The sequence below is a fragment of the Martes martes genome (genome assembly GCF_963455335.1).
Source record: "Martes martes genome assembly, chromosome: 2".
NCBI classification, from domain to species: Eukaryota; Metazoa; Chordata; class Mammalia; order Carnivora; family Mustelidae; genus Martes; species Martes martes.
This window is the reverse complement of record NC_137889.1, coordinates 84,009,534-84,027,773: the sequence shown is the minus strand read 5'-3', so window position 1 is coordinate 84,027,773 and position 18,240 is coordinate 84,009,534. Positions and strand designations below refer to the sequence as shown.

The 18,240-nt window shown below is 39.6% G+C and overlaps 1 pseudogene across 1 annotated transcript; it reads left to right on the top strand.

The window, feature by feature from the left end:
• The first annotated feature begins 16,189 nt into the window (after window positions 1-16,189).
• LOC308339216 (nuclear transcription factor Y subunit alpha-like) lies at window positions 16,190-17,126 on the top strand (annotated as a pseudogene). Its single transcript has one exon. The product of its transcript is annotated as a nuclear transcription factor Y subunit alpha-like (transcript).
• The last annotated feature ends 1,114 nt before the right edge of the window (window positions 17,127-18,240 follow it).

The window sequence follows — 18,240 nt, the reverse complement described above, 5'->3', positions numbered from 1 at the left end:
TGTAGAGCTCAATAAATAGTCTTTCATCGATTAGAAATGATGTAAGTAGACCAAATACTGTGGTGTTTCAAAGGAATTTAAAAAAAGAAACTTAATGAAACATATTTTGGATAAAGATGTTAGTTTTGGCCTGAAGTTTGAAGTTCCTGACTGAAGCCATTCTTTGAGCCATTAAGAAGTGACTCATTTTTCTATTACTCACCCATCAAAAAGGATGAGATCTTACCATTGACAATGACATGGATGGAACTGGAGGGTATCATACTAAGCAAAATAAGACAATCAGAGAAAGACAATTACCACGTGGTTTCACTCATTTAAGAAACAAAACAGAGGATCATAGGGGAAGGGAGGGAAAAATAAAATAAGATGAAATTGGAGAGAGATACAAGAGACTCTTAACCGTAGGAAACAAACTGAGGATTGCTGGAGGGAAAGAGATGGGGGGATGGAATAACTGGGTGATGGGCATTAAGGAGGATAGGTGATATAATGAGCACTGAGTGTTATATGCAGTTGATGAACAACTGAACTCTACATCTGAAATTAGTGATATACTATATGTTAATTAATTGAATTTAAATAAAATAAGATTAAAAAAAAGAAGTGGCTCATTTTTCACACTGCTGTATGTTGGATTCTATTTTTTCCAGCCATAATGCAGTCTTTGGCATCACTATATCTTTTTATTGCAATAGATAATTCTGAAATTAGTTTGTAGGTCAGAATCTTATACATTACGATGTCCTCCATAATTTATTTTAGTTTTCCTGAGGTGTTCTTTCTTAATTTTAAATGTCTCTGGTGGCTTTCATCACCTTCTTCAGCACACTCCTCAAGCCGTCTTCTGGAAGCTGGATCATTCCATTTAAAACTGCACATCCCTCCCACCCGCACATGCTTGATCCCTTTTACCGCTCTCTAGTTAGTTTCCACTGTACTTACCATCTGCCAATATGCTAGATGAGTTATTTATCACAGTTACGTTTCATGTCTGTTTCTTCCCACTGGAATAGAAGGTCCATTCAGGTAGGGATTTACGTCTGCTGTATTAACTGAAGCAGCTTAAATAACTATAGTGGGGACTCAGTATGTTTTAATGGTTATGTAGATGAATAATCTGCCATGTTACTGAAGAGCAATTTGATTTAATTCTATTTAGATGAACAATTGAACAATTTGACACAAGAAACCCTAAAAGTATATTCTATTTTGAAAACCTGACTATATATTTTCAGGAAAGGCATTCAAACAGCAAAATAAGTGAAGCCAAATCTCTTTTTACTTTCCTGTATGAATTGTTACTCTCTTTGGCTAAGAAGAAAAAGAATTGTCACGTGCAAGGTTCATGACTCTTCCGTGCTGTGGCAGCAGCCCCCAATCTTACCACACATCATGTTCACAATCTGAACATGTCATCCCACGTTTCTGTGTCTAAGAGGAGATTTTTGCGCTCTGTGCTTTGTCGACTCCATAGAGCAGTAGTCAGCTGGTTCTGGCAGGTCCCATATCACCTCCCATGATAAGGGTTCCACTCCTGGGACTGCAGTGTTGCCACCAGGCGCAAGGGCAAATTCAATCCTTCCAATTAAATTTCACATCTAATCAAGATTATTGGAGGAAAAAGGAGGGAAGGAGGCAAATAAGAAACCATCATTCTTGCCTGGATGGCAGGGACTCACGCCCTGTGCACATTACCACTTGGGTGCAGTTGAGTGATGTCTTAGTTTGCATTCTTCCATCCCTTCGCACCCTCGCATCCTTCTTGGAATAGCTGACATCTGTTCACCTACTGGTGTCAGACACTGTTACAAGCATTTTATGTTATAAAGATATTACAATTAACTCTACTCAGCAATATGATGGATTCGATATTTTAATGATCCCCTCTTTATAGAGGCATAGAGACAATTTCTCCAAGTGCACACAGCTAGTAAATGGCAAGAATTCGCATCCCTACCCGCAGTCCTCCTCTAGGGCCCATGCTCTCCAATACTACCCTCGTAGGAGAAGACTATTTGAGTCTCCTGTTCAAAGGTTCCCTGCAGCCTGTGAAATGTACTTCCTTTGCCAGTGGGCGCTTCCCATCCTCTGGCTTCGCCCCGTCCTCTGCTGCATCTGCCAATGTTCTCTCTGCCTCAAACAGCCTGTTTCACTAAAGGATTTATTGCTGTGTCCTGCCTGCTGTGTCAGGGATGATTTACTTTTCAAAATCCTTCATCAGAGACCATGTGGTATGCAGAAGTGTTTTAATTATCTTTAATCCACATGGATGGTGCATAGTTGCCCGAAGAGGGATACACACTTCAGGGATGGTGAGGTGGCGTTTAATCAAAAGGGCACTTTCAGAGGAGAGAGCTCCTAGTGGCTCTTCAACTATTTTTAGCTCTAATCAACACAAGGCGTTTTGTTGATTAGCAATATGAATGTTTGGAATGAGTTTTTGCTAGCAAAATGTGCTAGAGGTGTGAGTTGGCCAGATATATGGATAGAGTGTAAGAATCCAGCTCAATAGTCTCCACCCTTTGGTATGGTGCTCATGGCTTGGTGCCCATGACTTGATTCCCAAATGTTGCCTGTGGGCAGCTTCCTATTCAGAAAAGTTTGGTTGTCTTGGGCTGAACAGAAGTTTTGTTGACCCTGCATTTGAAAAATTATTAGTTTCTTCTCTAGTGACCCTTTCATGTCAGTTATGTTTAGAGCACCTAAAGAGACAGCTGGGACTTGACCTCGAAAAACAGGTTTTGGAGCCCCTTCAATTAAGCATCTCTCTCTCTTTCTCTCTCTTTTTTTTTTTTTTTTTAAAGATTTTATTTATTTATTTATTTGAGAGGGAGTAGAGAGAGAGAATAAAAGGGAGGAGACTCCCCACTGAGCAGAGATCCCAGCACCCTGAGATCATGACCTTAGCCGAAGGCTAAGTAAGGCCAAGATGCTTAACCAACTGAGCCACCCAGGTGTTCTGCAGCTCACTCTTGATTTTGGTTCAGCTCGTGATCTCAGGGTCTTGAGATCAAGCTCGCATTGGGCTCTGTGCTCAATGGGGAGTCTGCTTGTCCCTTCCCTTCTGCCCCCCTCCCCCACTCAAGCTCTCTCTCTCTTTCAAATAAATAATTAAGATTTTTAAAAAGGTTTCTATTTATTTGTCTGTTTGCTAATAATTTGTCTGTAGGTGCAGACAAATTCAGTTGAGAGTTACCTTTCTGGAAAGTGGTAGTGAGGGTTCAGAGGCTCCCTAAGGCCTCCCATCTAATTGCCCTTACCTATGGGTGGCTACAGATATCTTCTGTAAAATTTTCATTTATAAATGGCCACATTAGCTGCATGAGTTTGGTACTGCACCCGTTCCAGGTTCATTTCTCCTTTTTAAACTCTTCTCATAAGCACTGTTTCCTGCTGAGTTACTGTTCATCCCAGCTACATATTTCACAGAACATTTCACCTCTTTATCTTTATATCGTGGCCCAGCTCAAAATTCCACGTTCTCATGAAGGCTTTGCTGACTCTTTCAACCCTTTCTCATTCTTGCACTGGGGTCTTAATGCACTCATGCACAGCACACATAAAAAAGCTTTTGATCATACATGAATTTCCCTGGCAGTGTTCATTATGAGCCCGCGATATAACTTCATAGAGGAACAAGACTGACATCAAGGGGATCCCAGTTGATGATAATGCCAGTGGCAACCGGTCCTTTGCAAATGAGTAGCCCTGTTGCTGCTTTGGTCTCAGGCACCCCTGCCCTTCCCTCTGGGGGTGTTTTGTTTATTGCTGTTATTTTGTTCTCTTATTTACCTTATTTAGTTTGAACTTTGATAGAAGCAAAATGACCGACAAGGCCCAAGGTGATCAAGAGAAGTGGTTCCCGACTACGTGGATTCCAGATCAGAGGAGAGAGATTTTATTCCACCAATTTATTATTTTTTAACTTGAAGTAACACGCACCATATAGAATGTCCTGCTATAAAAGCCATGTTTGTTCCAGAAATTCTTGTAGGGACAACAATTTTGTATAGTGAGTCTGGAGTTCTGTAGCTCCATGCCCTTTAAATTAATAGTTTTTACAGACTTGTAAAGAAAGCTTGGGATTTCTTAAGAACCTTGTTTTATACATACACATATCCATAAATAATTTTATATATTATATACTTACATATAATATTTATAATTATTTACATAATTATATATATACATATAATTGCATCAGAAAACACCATATACCAGGATGAAGTATTTCATTAACGGTTGAAATAACATCTACTCCATGAATTTTAAAAGGCCTTAAAGACAAAGAACCTGTTGAATACTTTCTTAGATTTTCTTTATCACAATCCCAAGCACAGGGTAGAAGGCAGGAGGAAACAGATCCTGTATTAAGTGTTGGTTGACTTAAAGCCCACCTAGAATTTTAAGTGAATTCTCTGATAGAGGGAATCAACTTCATATATGTAATTATTCTTCTCAACATTTTATAAAAGTGATTATTTATGACATTATACCTCACAGCAGCTCATAAGAACATTGAGAACTTGAGAATATACAGAAAGAAAACTTTGTGTAAGAGGCAGATCAAATAACAGATTTAGGCAATAGAATTTGTAAAAAATACAAATGGAGGGCAGGTTTTCTAAGATGTCATAATTTTTATGGACTTAACTACTTTATTAGAAAGATCTCGTTTAATTTGTTTCATCCAATTTCACAAATCATGGTGGTGTTCCTACTTGTAACTTGAGCTGATGAAACAAACAGACAAAGCCCGAATACTTACCAGCTGGGAGATGTAGACTAAATTATGTAATATCTCTGGGTTTCATTTTTCTCCCATTTATTCAATGGGCAGGCCAGGATGTGACAGCAGCCAGTACTGTGCCTGGCACATAACCAGCAATCAACAGTACTAATTTGCTGGGAAACAAGTTGCTATACTTCTTCAGAGCGCTTTCCTTAAATGTTATCAGATAATCAATCATTGAAGGCTAATTAGGAGCAGTATTACCTGACAGTGAAGAGTATGAACGCGACCACGTGCATACAGCAGTACTCATGACCTTGGGTGAGGTATGTAAGCTTTCTGTGCCTCGGTTTTATCATGTATAAATGGAAATAAGAAGACATCCCTAGTGTTGAGGATTACATTCTTTGATGTGCAGAAAGCATTTAGGACAGTGCTTGGCAATGGCAGGCGCTTGATACATTTTGGTGAATATTAAATTACATGCAAAGGACTGTATTGGGAGTTTTGGAGGATAATAATTTGCAAAGATGAATGTGATTCAATTCTTTTTTCAGGGAGATTATAATATATCACATATAGTAGGAGAGAGAGAAGTTAGCCTGGTTAATCAAATATTGAATAATGTGTAAAAGGAGATGCAAAGTAAAAAGATGAACTGCTGTAAGAATGTGGCGTAAGGAGTCAGAGATTCAGACAAGGCAGACCAATGAGAGCTTCAGACATGGCAGTGGCATCTGAATAAGCTGAAAGAATAAGAATTTTAATAGATGATGGGAAAACTTATTTCAGCTTGACAGAATCACATGAGCATAGGGTCTTGAAACTGCTTGAAATATTTGGGAAATAGACATGGCTGGGATGTAGGCGGCATTAAAAAGAAGGGGATGGGAAAATATTTTAGAATCAAGTGAGGAGAATCTTGTATGCAATGCTAAGAATTTATTCTTGAAGAATGGAGGCTGGCTCCTTTCTTTCCCATAATATGCAATATATCATGAACTTTTTAAAAATAAGAAGTGAATTACATTCATCTTAGAGAGTTATTACCCACAGCAACTCCTAGTAATTTGTAATGAGAAACTTTACTTTAACCTAATAAACTTTTTTAAAAAATTGAGGTAATTGTAGATCCACATGCAGTTGTAAGAAGTAATACAGAGAAATTTTGTATGCACTTTAACTGGTTTCCCCCCCAATCATTAACGTTTTGCAAAAATTATAATGAGATATCACAACTAGGATATTGACATTGATACAATTCACTCATCTTATTCAGATTTCTCCAGTATTATTTATTCTTTTGCATGTGTGTATTAAGTTTTTCACCTTTGTGTGTTTGTATGACCACACTAACGATCCCGAACTGTGCAATGTCACAAGTATCCCTTATGTTGCTTTTATAACTACACCCATTCTCTTCTGCTCTCTTCCCCCAATTGCTGGTATATACTAATCTGTCTTCCATTGCTGCCATTTTTCCAACCTTTTGGGATTGACTTTTTTCAGTCAAGGTAATTTCCCAGAGATTTATTGAAGGTCCTGTATGGATAGTTCCTTTCAATTACTGAGTTCTATCCATAGTTGGAGGTACTGCTGTTTCTTTAATCATCCACCTGTTGAATGATATTCGGGCTGAGTATAGATTTTGGCTACTACAAATAAAGCTGCTATGAACATCCACATGCAGTTTTCTTGTGAACACAATTTTTGATTTATTTTTTTTAATATTTATTTATTTTGGAGAGAGATAGAGATAGAGATAGAGAGAGAGCATGCAAGTGGAAGGGAGGGGCAATGGGAGAGGGAGAAAGAGAGAATCCTGAAGCAGATTCCCCCTGAGCACGGAGCCCGATGTGAGGCTTGATCTCAGGACCCTGGGATCATGAATGGCCTCAGCCCAAATCAAGAGCCAGATGCTTAGTCAATGGAGTCACCCGGGCACCCCATAAGTTTTCATTTCTTCGGGATAAATACCCTGGAGTGTAATTGCTGGGTTGTATGAGAGTTGCTCATTCAGTTTTTAAAGAAACTGCCCAACTGTTTTGCAGAGTGGCTGCATCATTTCTAATTTGATCTAATTTCTGTGAAATCTCACCAGCATTTGGATTTGTCACTCTTTTTTAACTTAGCCATTCTGATACGAGGGTAGCGATATCTCTTTTAGATTTTAATTTGCATTACTTTAATGGCTAATGATGCACATTTTTTCATTCTCTTATTTGCTATCTCTTATTTGCTTATTCACTCTTTGGTGAAATGTTTGTTCATGTATTTTGCCCATTTTCTAGTTTTACTGTTTGATCTTTTTTATTGTTGAAGAGGATTGAGAGAAATGTATACATTTAGATAGGTGGTTTGTAATAATTTCCTCCCAAACTATGGCTTGTCTTTTTGTCCTTTTCATTGAGTTTTTATAGAGTAAAAGTTTTAGGTTTGATAAGCCCCAGGGGATACAGAAATCAATGGACAAGGGAATTCCCTCCAGAGAGCAGAAGCAGGGAACCCCCACCATGCCACCCCCCTGTCAGGACAGGACAGAGATTTCTCAAAATTCCTGTCTGGAAGAATTTCATCATTGCTATGGATCAGTGACTATTTTTCCTATTATTTCCTTTTTAATATCAAAGTGTTTATTGTGGCTATCTTGTCCTTGCCATAACTTATATATTAGATGTGAGTGAGTATATGTGCGCATGTGTAAGGGGAGGTTGGGGAGGCGGACCATTTGTATTTTTAGGTTCTAAGTCACTGGACCATGAAAAGACATTTTTATACTGGAGAGGAACATACATCACCCAGAGACTCTGGACATTGAGCTGGATGCTGTTATTGGAAGGGACTTTGACCTCTATCCCTTAGGGAGAAGGTAAGTATGTTCTTCGCGTGGGGAAAAAGGGGTGGAAAGGATATTTGATGAGCAGAAGGGTGTACTGTGGTAGAGTCTGCCTAGCCATTTAATGGACCCATTTCCTCTTCTTCCTGGGAAAACAGATCAGATATGGACTGCGTCGTGATCTCAAATTCACATGTTGAAGCCCTGACCCACAAAGTGACTATATATAGAGAAAGGGTCTTTAGGAGATAATGTAGATTAAACGAGGTCATAAAAGCTGAGTTCTATTCTGATCAGACTGTGGCCTTATGAGAAGACTCTTCTCTTACTCTCCCACAAATCTCTCTCTCTCCTCCTACCCCCTCCTTCTTACCCATGTGATGACACAATGAGAAGTCAGCCATCTGTAAGCCAGGAAGAGCGCTCTTACCAGACACTTTGATCTTAAACTTCCTAGGCTTTAGAGCCATGAGAAAGAAATTTCTGTTGTTTAAAGTCACACAGTCATGCTATTTTGTTATGGTAGCGGGAGCAGTTTAATATACTTCTCTTAGATGTGCTATATAAATGTGACCGTGATATGTATCATTTTCAGAAAAGAACACAAAATTACTATTGCTTTTTCCCATGCTATTGTTCCTTCTAATGGCTCAATGAAGACTTGCTCAATGACCTTGAACATAAAGTGTTAAAAATGGCCAAGTAATAAGGTGGAGGGGCCTGAGTCTCTCTGAATCACTGATGGCAAAGAATGGCCCACTGATCAGGAACCCTTATTTTGGACTACATATGTGCAAGAAATAACTTGTATTGTGCAAGCTAATATTTTGAGAGGTTATCTCTGGTAGCAAATGGAATAACCCTATCTAGTATAATAGGAATGTCACTAAATAACATGGAGGAAAAGTTTTTTGGGGGGAATACACTGGGTAATATTTTTGATGTCCAGTAGGCAGTTGAAAATTCAGATGTGTAAGAAAGAACAAAATGAGAAGGTGTCTGTGTGAGTCTGTTCAGGCTGTTCTAACAAAACAACAGACTGGGTGGCTTATAAATAACAGAAATTATTGCTTCCAGTTCCAGGGGCTGGACGTCTGAGATCAGGTTGTCTGTGTGGATGGATGAAGACTTCTTCACTCTAGAGAATTCTTGTATCCAGAGCATAAAGGGCAAGAGAGCTCTGTGAGATCTCTGGTAAGAGAACTAATGCCATTCACAAGGGCTCCACGCTCACACGCTAAGCCCCTCTCAAAGTCCCCACCTCTGAACACTGTCACATTGGATATTAGACTTTCAATATATTAACTTGGGGCAGGGCACAAAGATTTAGACCACAGCAGTGTCCAAAGATACAAACTTTATGGTTGGAAAATTAGGGAGACACAACCAAAGGGAGTGTGAAGACAAAGAGATGAGAAATAAACCAACAAAGTAAAGACTTTCAGGAGATAAGGAGGGAAAGAGATTCAGGGAAGAGGTGGAGGATGTCAGATCTCAGTGAGATGAGAATTTCTTCTTACAGAAAAGAAATGAATCTGTGTGTGACACCCTGCCCTGAGAAGTTTGGGCATGAAGAAAATGATACACGTGGAGAACCATCTTTAAGTGGAAGGACTGCTGAGGTTTTGTTTGGTGTTGTGTTCAGTGAGAGGAGACTTGAACATATTTGTTGGTCAGGGAAAAGCAGTAATTGGTGGGAGAATGGGATCCAATTTGTAAGAGAGAAAAGGAGTAAGAGACAAGGCCAGAGTCTTAAAGAAATAGAACTACATATACAATTTCTAATTAATATCTTCTTAATGAATTTGAAGCTGCTCAGCTCTCGCATTAGCAGAAAGATAAATTTTATGATATTTTCCACATTTAATTTCTTTCTAACTCAGTCAAATAGGAACAGGTGAATGTTTCATTCCTTCTACTGACCAAATAATAACAGTTGCTGTGAATCAGAAATACGTATTGTAGTTATATTTCTTACTAATTACAGTTATTTGTTTTATGATCTTATATAAAGCATATTGTGCGCGCGCGCGTGTGTGTGTGTGTGTATGCGTACACTATATATAGTATAACTCTGGAGAATGTGCATTTCTCTCTAGAGCTTTACTTTACATCTTTTGAAACGTGAGTAGTAGGAATTATTCTTTTGTTTCCAGACCTTTGGAACTTAATCTGCTTTTAATCCCTTAGAAGTAAGAAAAAGAATGTAACATACACTGCTGTCTATTGGGAAGAAAATGAGGGAGAGAGGGGGAGAACTAGGGAGGGAGAAAGACTTCCAGAAATTTCTAGAGGTTTCTACTCCTTTCCACTTTATTATTCCAAAACTTGGATAACACCTATTGTTGAGGAGAAGACTAATTAACATGCAGTGGCAATCAGTTATACTTACCTTGAATGATCTATCTCTGTAAAAATGTGGGAAAATGAGATGTAAGTCTCTGTGGGGATTAGATATGAAAATTATGTGAGATTATGTGAGATAACAAACAATATGTAAGACTTCTTAATACTTCTTAATACAGAGGATGGTATGTGTAGGAGATCTATATCTGTATCTATATCATCTATATCTCTTCCATTTTTTCCATAATTGTTCTTTTTTCCCCTAAAACAACTTTCTAGTATTCTGTAGGTCAACTATTATTCTTTACTAATAATACCCAACAAAAGTTATTATTCATTTAAATGTATGTGCTAATAGCTCTGACATCGATCCAGAAGATACACTTATAGTTTATCCCATGTTGTAGTAAGAGTCTTTTTTTTTTCTTTAAAGATTTTATTTATTTATTTGACAGATAGAGATCACAAGTAGGCAAAGAGGCAGGCAGAGAGAGAGAGGGGGAAGCAGGCTTCCTGCCAAGCAGGAAACCCAAATGGGGCTCCATCCCAGGACCCTGGGATCATGACCTGAGACGAAGGCAAAGGCTTTAACCCACTGAGCCACCCAGGCACCCCTGTAGTAAGAGTCTTAATTCATTGAATCAATATCATTAGAAGTCATGGTAAGGAAAAACAACTATCAGTAGTTTACTTAATATTTAATTAAGTCCTATTTTTTTTTAACTAAAAACAACCTATCTTTGAAAGCTATTATGATAATCAAATTCAACTGACTCAGTCTCACATGATAGATTCAGTTTCACAGAGGGAAAGTGCCACCAGGGGGAGCAGGAGGCAGAGGGAGAAACAGGCTCACCATTGAGCAAAGAACCTGATGTGGGACTTGATCCCAGGACCTTGGGATCATGACCTGAGACAAAGGCAGACACTTCACCAACTGAGCCACCCAGACATTCCAGCTGTTTGAGTCTTAAGGTAGGAACTGGATATAGATCTTCTAAATGTTTTTCAATTTTTGCATTTAGAAACAGATCTATCTCTAGCTTCATCTTTATCTCTTTCTCTACCTCCCTCTCCATGGCCATCTCTAGCTCTATGTCTAGATCTTTCTGTTATATATGTTCCCAATATATTTGTGGCATTGGTGGTACACTGCCATTTAACATATGAGATATGACATAGTACATTTCAGAAATGGAAATGTTAGCAGAGAATTATATTAAGATCCAGTTCAAGGTAACATTAACCTTTTCAAGAGGGTATGTACTTCTTTGGTGAGGAATGAAGCAAAACAAGAGAAATGACCACATCACTAAAGCTTAATTTAATCAAAGACATACAAGCAAAAGACTAAGGTCATGGTAAATTCAATGGTTCTTCTTATGTATTAGGAATATGTCCATTTGGAAAAGGACATTTAAATGGACTGCCTTAGCTTAATATGAAAGAAATATCTGACAACAAATCTATGTTTGAACATTTCCATGTAAAATTCTTCCATTAGGTTGCACTCTTATCAGTATTCAAAGGAATTAGAATTTGCTCAGCATTAGGAAATTCACTGACACTATTTTTTAACATCTTGTTGCATTTCTGTTTCAGTCTTGAAAGGAGCAGCAGTACGTTTTTTCTCTGGAAACCCACCCTAATGACTTCCTGGACACCCACCCTAATGAATGCACTAAGTTTCTTATCTTGACCTCATTCTAATGTTTAATGTTTCATAAGACATGGCTTGGTTATGTGCTTAAATAGGCATATTATCAAGGGGTGTGGGTGGATGGCTTTTTAAAAGGCAATGAAACCAAGATATATTTATGGTAAATGCAGTTCTGGCAACACCTTACATTTTTACCTCTGAATATTGTTAAGGCTGTGTTAGTTGTAAGTTTACGTGAAGTTATTCACCGAATATCTTGATGGAACTAGCCTCCCTGGGGAACAACTTAAGACAGATGCTAACAATTCCTTTTGAGTCTGATAATTGAGAGCTATGCAAGGTTTTCCAGTTTTTTCTTCTTTCCTGCATTTGGATCTGAATCCTGACATCATGGACAGAGTGACAGAAAAATGACAAATTGGGTGAAGTTATTTCCAAAATATAAAGCCAACGATGAAATAATATTTAGAATAACTAAAGGAACTGCTGCAAATTACTGAGAGCAAGAGGACAAAAGAATATGAACAGGTAATTAACAGAAGATGAAACCCAAAAGAGAAAGCCTCACATAAGTCCGTAAAGATGGATCATAGATGGATCATGGTCCATAAAGATGTTCATCATAACAGCATTTATGATAGCAGGGAGCTGGAGGTAATCCAGTATCCATTGTGGGGGGGGGGAGTTGGTGGAGTAGATAGGTAATTAAAACAGGGGGATGCTCTCTAGGAATGTAACAGTTTGAAATTAAGTTTTCATATAAAACATGAATGAATGGCAAAAACAGAATTAGAAAAATAATTTAAGACTCAGGGTGCAATGTATATTTTAAAACCAGCAATGAAAACTTAAAATATATGCTCACAGAGAAACAATACATATTTTGCAAAAGGTGGGACAGGGAGGAGAATGGGAGCAATTAATCATTATATAGAGTATCCCTGAAGCCTTCCTAAAACAGGGTCCACTGGGCTGAACTTACTGTGCTTGGATAGAGAAGTAAAATTTGATGGCATATGGGGATACAACTCACTCACCAACTAACATGGAAATTAAAATCCTTGTGCTTTTTCCCAATTATCTGAAATCAAAATGTTGAGACATTACACCTAAATCTATAAAAATTAGCATGGAAACCTGAAGACATTACTGGTGAAACCTGGGTAATGGCCGTGGTGATCATAGCAGCAGTGAAACAAGAGGACCTTAATTTCATAATCACTCCTGTCAGTTGTGTAGAGTGTTGGCTGACTGCACTATAGCTTCACCTGTAAACTCTGGGCAAATTAGAGAGCTACAACAAGTGCTTTTTAAAAATCTCTCTAGGTTACAACTTCATACTGCATTCTTTAGAACTCCCTAAGAATTCTCCTGGAGATTTGAGATGTTGGGTGCCATTGCTGAAAAAATCTTAATTCAGTGGGTTCAGCTCTTCACTGACACAAGTCTGTCAGTAGAGACCACCTTCTCCATTTGCCATTGAACAAACATGTTAGAAGTCCAATGCTACCTTCTGTTACTACTTTGGCCAACAATTAGAAATCTCATGGCCTCTGTCTTACATCATACTTATATCAACACTGCCAACATTAATCACCCTTTCCATCCTTTCCTACTGAAGAAGCTCATCGTCTTCAAGGAAGAAGAGAAGGGTGAAATCTTTCCCAGCAACACAAGTGAGGTCCTGTGATCTCAGTTTGCAGCAAGGATGCTAGATTACCCTCCACTATACAGTGTTCTTTATAATGGATAAAAATGGAGATCCATCTAATATTACCAGTGTTACCAGAATTTCAAAGGCGATTTCTCTTAGATACCTGTGATAGATACCCAATCATACCAATTTCTTGGAACATGACTATGAAAGTAGACCAAAGAACCCATAACCTGGTGTTTTAGATGTTCCTCAGTTTTCATATGCTGTGATGTCATTGGGCCAATGAAAAATCAGTAAATGTAAAAACACAGAAATAGAAACCATTCAAAAGAAAACACAGAAAAGAATTCAAACAAAATAAAGCCAAGCATCAAGGAGCTGCTGAAAAAATTCTCCTGGCCTAACATATATTTAACTGGAATTCTAAAAGGAAAATAGTGAAATGCACATAATTTTTTTTGAAAATATATGATTGAAAAATTTCTAAATTTGTTGGGAACTATAAACCCACATGCCCCAGAAGCTCCACAAAGATGAAGTATAGACACATGAAGAAAACTACACCAAATGTTCTGGTTCTACATGTGAGGAGCTTGGAAGTCACCACTCCATCCTAATGACATGTAAAAAGCTAAACAAGCTGAAAAACCAACTCTTCTTGGGTTCAAAAGAGAGGGGAGGATGAAGAACAATCACTACCTACAAGATTGGAGACACAGGCAGGAGATACAGGTAATCACTGTTACCCCAGCAGAGGCTCACAGACACTGCAGGATCCAGTGCTGGGATAGAAAAACCCGAGCTGTAATTGATGAATTAATGGAGGCTCAGTGGGAATCATTCTGAAAATGAAGAACACCAAGGGGCACAATATTTTGAGATGACCTCCAGGAGCTTGACCAGTTTCCGTATAGTACATATTGGAGAAAAATTCCTTCCTGCTTTTGGCAGGGGGAGGAGAAAGGAACCATTTTTTAAATAAACATTCCCCTCTCCCCCCCAAACACCCAGGGCACTCTGCTCTTTGTAATATTGTAATAAAGCCTGCCCTCAGGAGAAACTAATGAACCAGAACCAAACCTTTTGGGGTTTTTATCAAAGCCTAATTGACCTGGGGCAAAGGGAGTATCCAACTTCAGTCATCTCTAGCTTTCCTGGTGGGAAAAGGAAATACTCAATATTAGCCCACACTAGCAATTCTGTCCCACCTAAAAGGGAAAAGCAACCTGAGAAACCCTATGCCATGGTCCATAGGCATAGGCTACTGAAAGACAGAGACCTGATCACTGGACTAGAGAACACCTCCCTGACCCTCACACCACACCACCACATTACTAAGAGCCTAATTACAACAGTTCCTTTTACCTAGTACATCACGTCCTGTTGTCAAGAAAATATTACAAGACATACTAAAAGACCAAAACACAATTTGGAGAGACAGAACAAACTTTAGGACCAGATATAGTAAGGATGTTGGAATCATCAAGCTGGAAATTTAACACAGGTATGATCAATATGCTAAGTTCTCTAATGGATAAAATAGACAGCATGGAAAACTAGGTGAATATCATGAACAGAGGTGGAAATCCTAACATGGAATCAGAAAGAAATGCTAAACACTCTAAACAACTGGAATGAAGTGAAGAACGTTTTTTTTTTTTTTAAATTATTATTTATTTATTTTAAAAGATTTTATTTATTTGACACAGAGAGAGAGAGAGAGAGATCACAAGTAGGCAGAGAGGCAGGCAGAGAGAGAGGGGAAAGCAGGCTCCCTGCTGAGCTGAGAGCCTGATGCTGGGCTTGATCCCAGGACGCTGAGATCATGACCTGGGCTGAAGGCAGGGGCTTAACCCACTGAGCCAACCTGGTGCCCCTATTTTTTAAATTTCTTTTCAGTGTTCCAGAATTCATTGTTTATGCACCACACCCAATGCTCCATGCAATACGTGCCTGGTCAGCTGGATATGGTTGAGAAAAGACTATCTGAGCTTGAGAATATAACAGTAGAAACTGCAAAACTGAAAAGTAAAGAGAACAAAGACTGAAAAAAGAGAGAATGGACTATCCAATGGACTATTCAAGGACCACTACAAAAGGTGTAACATATGTGTAGTGAGAATACCAGAAGAAGAAGGAAAGAATGGAACAGTAGAACTATATGAAGCAATAATTACTGAGAACTTCTACAAGTTAATATCAGACACAAAACCACAGATTCAGGTGGCTCAGAGAACACCAAGCAGGATACATGCCAAAAAAATTATAGCTACACATGTCATTTTCAAACTACAGATAATTAAACATAAAGAGAAAATTTTGAAAGAAACTGGAGGTGAGGGGTGGGGAGACTCTACCTATAGAGGAACAAAAATAATAAGATATATTAAATATAGTATATTAAGTATAATATTACATTAAATATTAATATTATTCAGGTAAATATAACATTATATTAAATATCAATATTAAATGCTTTAGTATCTTAAATATGACAATTTGATACAATATAATATAAATATTTCTATAGCATTGAGGATACAAGTTAATATACAGAAGTCAACTACTTTCTTATATACTAGCAATGAACGATTGGAAAGTAAAAAAACAATACAATTTACATTAGGATCCACAAAAATTGAAATACTTAGGTACAAATTGAACAGAATATGTGTAAGATCTAGATGAGAAAAAACAAAATCAAAATGATAAACAAAATCAAAGAACCAAATAAATGGAGAGATGCTGCATATTCATGGTTAAGAAGACTCAATCATGTCAGTGACTGTGGCGGCAACGGCCGTGGCTAGACCTTTGGGTTTTGGGATCCGGTACTGGAGCCAATCAGCACGGGCAGAGAAGCGGGGGAGCAGGAACGGAGTGCATTTCACAGTCTTCTAGGATCCCCTCAGTGAAACTCACTGTGGACAGGATTCTAACTTGGGGGGAGGGACCATGGAGCAGTATACAGCAAACAGCAATAGTTGGACAGATTGTTGTGCCAGCTGGAGAGATTCAGTAGCAGGTCCGAGGTAGCAACAGATCAATAGCGGAAGCCAATTAATTCCATAAACTGGCCAGCCCATCATGGTCCAAGCTGTCCCTGGTGGATGAGGTCAAACCATCATGCCAGTTCCTGTGTCTGGGACTCAGGGTTTGCAGCAGATACAGTTGGTCCCCCCTGGACAGATTCAGATCCATGGTGGGCAGGCTGTGCAGATACAGAGCCAGCAAGGCCAGACCCAGCAGATCATCATCCCGCAGCCCCAGACAGTAGTCACTGCTGGCCAGACCCAGACCCAGCAGCAGAAGACTGTCCAGGGATGACAAATAGCACAGACCACCGAAGGGCAGACCACTGTCCATCAGCCGGTACAAGCAGATGGCACCATTCTGCAGCACCTTACAGTCCCTTTCCAGGGATGATCACCACCCCAGCAGCCAGTTTGGCAGGAGCACAGATTGTTCAGACAGGAGGAAACACCGACACAAGCAGCAGTGGGCAAGGGGCTGTCACTATGACACTACCAGTGGCAGGCAATGTGGTCAATTCAGGAGGGATGGTCATAATGGTGCTTGGTGCTGGCTCTGTACCTGCTGTCCAAAGAATCCCTCTCCCTGGGGCAGAGATGCTCGAAGAAGAGCCTCTTTATGTGAACGCCAAACATGGGCCAAACCTATACTAAAGAGGAGGAAAGCCAGGGCTCAACTAGAGGCAGAAGGGAAAATTCCAAAGGGAAGAAGGAAATACCTGCAAGAGTCTCAGCACCTTCCTGCCATGGCTCGGAAGCGTGGTGAAAGTGGATGGTTTTTCTCTCTATAGGAAGAGGGCAGTCCCCACATGCAGGGTCCAGACCAAGCGGATGAAGAAGCAATGACACAGATCATCTGAATGTCCTAACCCTAGGCCATGTGTTGGAGCAGATCAAGGTCATGCTCCTCACCACTGTTTTCCACCGTTCCAGGAAATTGATCCCCTCTTCCAATGGGACATTGACAATTATGTGCTGCCTTTTCTACAACACAGAAACCACTTAGTTTTTTAAAAAAGTGGCTCAGTATTATAATTGCAGTTGATGTCTGGCAAATTGAAACCCCAAGCCTTTGTCTCAGCCTTCTGCACAATACCCGTTTCAGACTGTTGATGGATTAGGATCCTAATTAGGATTAGGATGATGCAAGGGACACGTGCACCTAAGTGCACACACAGCACTTATGTTGGCTTCTGAAGCCAGCCAGCCATCTTAGCAGCAGAGAGCAAACTTCTCAACCCAGACTGCAATCAGGGAAGCCGAGGCCCGCTTCTTCCTATGGTATCCAAGCAGCATCCATCCCTCTGCTGGGGATCTCAGGCTGACTCACCAGACACCTTGTATTCAGAGGTGGCTTCCAGGTAAGGAAGTTCCATCTCATGATATGGAAACAGTAAATTCATTGAGATACATTCACCCTAATAATAGGAATCTCTATCTACCCAGATGATAGGTTGGTATTTTTGGATCCCAGCCAAGAAAAAGCTAACTCTGGGAATAGAATGACAAAAGACTCAAGCTCTAAAAATATAAATTGTGGAATCTCTCTCTTTTTTTAAGCTTTGACAAGATGTGGTCTGTTTGTCTGGACCTTGAAACTACCTTTTGTTAAGTAGAGGACAAAGCCATATAAGCTCCATATTTAGCATGGAGTCCAATGCAGGGCTTGGACTCACATCCCTGAGATCAAGACCTGATCTAAGATTGAGGGTCAGATGCTCAATGACTGAGTCATCCAGGCACTCCTAGAGATTGACAGTCAGGCTTTGTGACAGCATTTGGGGAAGAGAATTGTTCACACGTGGGCTCCTGGGTGGCTCAGTGGGTTAAGCCTCTGCCTTCGGTCCAGGTCATGATCTCAGGGTCCTGGGATCAAGCCCCACATCGGGCTCTCGGCTCAGCAGGGAGCCTCCTCCCCTCCCCCCAACCGCCCTGCCGCCTGCCTTCTGCCTACTTGTGATCTCTCTCTCTGTG